We start from the raw sequence: 5,608 nt of genomic DNA, 5'->3' as shown, positions 1-5,608 counted from the left end.
ATACAACACCCTCTTGTCCATCGTGCTGAATTTTATTGAAACAACGTTTCGGCCAGTACAGGGCCCAGCGAGATTGGGGGCCCATAATTGGGTTCCCATAACATGGAATAAATTGGGTGGTAGGCCATTTCAGAGGACTTTGTCCCGAGCCAACCCAAAGCTGTCAGCGGCCCTGTATGTGTGTATGTTTCTGAAAGTGTGGTTGGTAGACTTCTGGAAACTGGTTAGGGGTGTAGTGAAGGATGTTAAGTCAATATTCCATAAGAATCTTTCACTTGGTGCTTCAGGAGCTACTTTCCCAGAAAAGGTCGCTATCCAGGTGGAAAAACAAGATGGCGGCCATTTTTCAAGATGGCCGCAATAGAGATATAATACAGATACCGTTACGGAAGTGACAAAAGCACCAAACTTTGCATGGTGTTTCTTTAGGGTATATGCTGTAATTCTAGCCTCGGAGCCCTCGGAAAAAGAAAAACATTCTACCATGTCATATACAATATGTCATGCATTACCTTGTTATTACATGGCATTTTACTTAGCTGACGATGTTAATATAGTCCCGAACTCAGCAGAGATGAAGCAAGGGCAGGGGTAGCCTGCTTGACCAGATTGCTGCAACTACAAAAATGTTCATAGTGTGAAAGTATGGGTGAGTCTGTGCTTACATGTTTGACAGCAAATGTAACATTGTGAAAATGTTGAGAAGATTCTTGGTCTGAATTAAAATGAGCATTTCCCACACTAAAACTATGGTGAGAATAGACTGCTGCTAATGCTCGCTCAGCTGCATCTGAATTGGGTCATTGCAAGATGATGTCCAAGGTAGCAGGTTCTCCATCCTCTAATTTCCATAACAGATATTTTTTTTATGTGTATGAGAGAGGGTAAAGGACAATACCTCTCCATGTGTATGAAGAACCCATAAGATCACTGTATTGTTCCTTACACTTACTACTAGTAATGACTCAGGACACAACTGTCAAGATGTATATCTCAGTACGTTTAATACTCAACTGCTCCATGTGTCATCGATCCACATTATATATGGCTACACCAGCCCCCTGCTGGTTATAACATGCCATTACATCTCCCCCTTTTAGTAGGCAGTTTAACTGTTTTAGGCAAAACATTACCATAACAACATTCCTTAAACAGTATGGCTATTTTCTTATTTTCATTTACCATATAACCTTAAGGATTCATTTTTATTCATTTCAAACCCCTAAATAAAATCTTAAAGCTCAGCATTAACCTCATACCTGATAAAGACATATTTTACCATAGCCATCTTGTATAACTGCATTGACTATTCTGAATACTTAAATCTGATCATGGCAATTCAAACAAAACAGAAACATAACATTTTTATTTTACAGCTCAGGTATGGTATATTCCCCTTTTTCCTTTTTTTTCTGTCCAATGTTCAAAGGTCAAGTCTTTCGGGCGGCCTGGATGGTCGGCCCGACCTAGTTGTAACAGTCTCACCTGGTTCTGGAGGTACTGGTACTTCCCTGAGGTGAGAGCGGTTGCGTCGCAGTTGTCCTCCTTCTGCTGTCTCCACCTCGTAGGAGCGCGGTGTGTGAGCCGGCCCCACGACGGTCGCTCTGGTGTTTGTCGGTCTGACCCACACCTGCTGTCCCGGCTGAAGAGGTGGCAGGGTTTGAGTGCGATGTCTCCTGTTGTATGTCTGTTGTTGTTGCAGCTTCAACGCAGCGTCCTTCGTCCTGAAGGTTTGTAGATCTGGCCACTCTGGTTGTAGCTGTGCTGGAGACACTGGAGCCGGCGTTTTGAGCCTCCTGCCCATCAGCAGCTGAGATGGGGAGAATCCATGGGCCAGTGGAGTGGCCCTGTAGGCCAGCAGCGCCTTGTGAAAGTCTCCCTCTTTCTGCAAGAGAGACTTGACCGTTCTCACGGCCCGTTCTGCCTCCCCGTTGCTACGAGGAAAGCGGGGACTGCTTGTCACATGGGTGAAATCATAGTCCTGTGCAAACTGGGAGAATTCCATGCACGAAAATTGTGGGCCGTTATCTGTGACCAAGACGTCCGGACAGCCGTGTCTACCAAACACAGCTTTAAATCTGGCTATTGTCTGTTTTGCTGAGGTGCTGGGCAGTGTGCAAACTTCGATATAGCGAGAGAAGTAGTCAATCATGACTAAATAGTTCCCATTCTGCCATTGGAAAAGATCTGCTGCGACCCTCTGCCAGGGTCTGCTCGGGAGCTCAGTAGTCAGGAGGGGCTCAACAGCTGTCTGAGCTTCACGCACACATATTTCGCATTTTCCCACCATCTGCTTCACAGCGGACGTGATGCCAGGCCACCAGACTGACTCTCTGGCCCTAGCTAGACATTTGTTGATGCCTTGATGTCCCTGGTGCAGTCTCTGGAGTATTTCAGCTCTCATGTGTTCTGGAATGATCAGTCTCTCACCTTTCATGAGCAGTCCTCCCCCTACATGCAGGCATGACCTGTCCTGCCAGAAGGGTTGCAGTAGTTCGTGCACGTCGCGTCTGTGTTCAGGCCAGCCGTTTGCAATGTAACGGCTGAGGCGTTTGCAGGCGTCATCCGAGCGTTGGGCACTTTTTATCTGTTCCAGCTTTGTAGGTGTGGCTGGGAGGCTTTCCACCACGCTGTTCAGGTAAGCTTGGCATTCTTTTTCCTGGTTGTGCTCAGCCTCGGTGCCTGTGGTTGGAAGAGGCGCCCTTGACAGCGCGTCAGCAGTTATTAGGTTTTTACCTGGGACATGGATAATGTTGAAATTGAATCTGAGCAGCCTGAGTCTGAACCTGATGATCCTTGGCGGCAGGTCATCCAGTGCTCTGGACTTCAGGAGTGAGAGGAGTGGCTTGTGGTCAGTTCTAATGGTAAAGTCCAGACCACTTATGTACCCTCGCAGGCGCTCGCATGCCCAGGTCAACGCTAAAGCCTCTTTTTCTATTTGGGCATATCTTGATTCAGCTTTCGTGAGGCTTCGTGAAATGAAAACGACAGGTCTCCACTCACCGTCTGGCTGTTTTTGTGTCAAGACCCCCCCTAGCCCATAGGAGGAGGCATCTGCAGACACGATGGTTTCATGGTTTGGACTGTACTGGGCTAACACAGTCTCTGACCCCAGTTCTTTTTTTGTCTCTCTGAACGCTTTCTGCTGGGGTGGCCCCCATGTCCAGCTGTTCTCTGTCTTCAGCAGGTCACGGATGGGCTTTGTGAGGTCCGGCAGGCGTGGTGAAAATTTGCCAACGAAATTCACCATGCCCATAAAGCGGCGAACATCCGCCACATCCCTCGGCTCAGGCATTTCGAGGATCGCCTTGATTTTGTCCGGGTCTGCTCTGATGCCCTGGGCGTTGATGACATGACCCAGGAACCGGATCTCAGTCAGACCGAACTGGCATTTTTCATTGAGGGTGAGCCCAGCCTCTCTGAATTTCTGCAGCACTGTGTGTAGCCTGCTGTCGTGCTGTGCCCTGTCCTGTCCTATGATGAGAACATCGTCTGCGTGGCAGAGGACTCCATCTATGCCGTCGATGAGCTGGGAGATCCTCTTTTGAAAATGTTCAGGGGCAGACGATATACCAAAGGGCAGCCTTTTGAAGTAGTAGCGGCCCTCTGGCGTGATGAATGTTGTCAGCAGCATCGACTCCTTGTGTAGTGGCACCTGCCAGAAGCCTGATGTCGCGTCCAACTTTGTGAAGAATCTGGCCCCTTCCAGTTTGGCCAGCGTTTCGTCCACCGCAGGCAGGATGTGTCTCTCTCTGATGACATTTTCATTCAGGTGAGTCAGGTCAACGCATATGCGTATTTTTCCTGTGGGCTTCACAATCGGCACCATGCCCGCGCACCACTCTGTGGGTTCTTCCACGCGGGCTATGACCCCCAACTTTTCCATCCTGTTTAGCTCCTCTTTCACCTTGGCGCGGAGAGGAAAGGCCACTCTCCGTGGTGCTGAGAGAGCGTAGGGCAGGGCGTCTCCTTTAAGCTTGATTTTGTATTCACCTTGGAGCTGGCCTAGCCCTTGGAAGACCTCTGGATATGTTGAGCGGAAGGATGCCTCCGTGTCGTCTACGCTGTTCAGCTGAGGGATCATGTGCAGTCTCCGGATGGCAGGAAGACCCAGTAGAGATGTGGTGAGGTCTTTCACGATGTAGACCTCCTCCTCGATCTTTCTGTCGCCCCTCTGGATGACTGCAGTCACTTGCCCCATGACATTCAGAGGCTGGCCTGAAGGCCCCAGGAGAGGCCTGCGTGCTGCTGTGCAGGCGCCATGTTTGTGTTCATCATATTCTGTTTCCGGAATGGCAGTCACAGAAGCACCAGTGTCCACTTTAAAACATACAGGCCCGCCATTTACAGCAAGTGTCTCAGTCCATGTGGATGACTGTGAGTGGTTCACAGCCCCCAGGTAAGCAACTGAATTGTCCTCATCTATGCAGTCTACTTTTTGTGCACCTCTGCACACAGCAGCATAGTGTCCTTTCTTAGAACATTTTCTGCACTCGACGTCCTTTGCTGGGCACTCCTTCCAGGAGTGTTTTGGAAATTTGCCACATTTCCCACACGGTTTCGGCTTGGCTGTATGCTGCGGGTGAGGCGGGGTGAATCCCTGCGCAGCCTTTTTCCCGCTCAGTTTTCGCCTGGATATCGCATCCACTTGCCCCGTTGCCTCAGTTGACCGTAGAACTGCCTGTTGCTTTTTCACCTCTTCGTGCTGCTTAACTTGCGTTACTGCCGTCTTTAAGTCCAACTGATCATTTAGTTGCATTCTTTCTGACAATTTTGCATCGCGTATGCCCACAACAATCCTATCTCGGATTAGTTCCTCGCGCAGCACACCGAATTTGCAATGTTCGGCAAGCTTATGCATTGCTGTGATAAAGCTCTCTGCAGATTCGCTTACTTCTTGGCATCTCTTATTAAATTTGGCTCGTTCATAAATTATGTTGGTGTTGCCAACAAAGTGTTCATCAAAAGCCTTTTTTACTTCATCGTAATTGTCCACTTTATCTGCCTCTAAACCAAACGAATCCAAAATGTCCTCGGCTTTGTCGCCCATTGTATAAATCAGAGAATTCACCTGGAAAGCGCTGTCTTTGTCTTTCAGTCCCGATGCGACTCTGAAGCGTTCGAAGCGTTTGATCCAGGCTGGCCACGAACTTGGCTCGTAGTCAAAAGCTCCGGGCGGCGTGATAGTGAAGATGTGGTCCATGCTACCTGGCGTTGTTAGCTGGTCGCTAGCTTCTTAGCTTTCGCCGACTTCGCTCCCTTTTCACCGTTGCACGACACACACTCTCCTATATCCACCGAAAACTGCACAAATAGTTGTCACAGTTCTTCCGCATCGACTCTTCCTGTCGTGGGTTGTCGAATTCTGACACCATGTATTGTTCCTTACACTTACTACTAGTAATGACTCAGGACACAACTGTCAAGATGTATTATCTCAGTACGTTTAATACTCAACTGATTCATGTGTCATCGATCCACATTATATATGGCTACACCAGCCCCCTGCTGGTTATAACATGCCATTACAATCACCTAATTCTAAATTTTCACAAGTAGCATTATGTCTATAGTGACTGCATTTCAGTCTTTAAGAATGGCATTACAG

This window comes from Engraulis encrasicolus, chromosome 9 (genome assembly GCF_034702125.1).
Source record: "Engraulis encrasicolus isolate BLACKSEA-1 chromosome 9, IST_EnEncr_1.0, whole genome shotgun sequence".
NCBI classification, from domain to species: domain Eukaryota; kingdom Metazoa; phylum Chordata; class Actinopteri; order Clupeiformes; family Engraulidae; genus Engraulis; species Engraulis encrasicolus.
The sequence above is the reverse complement of the archived record's forward strand: the minus strand, read 5'-3'. Positions refer to the sequence as shown.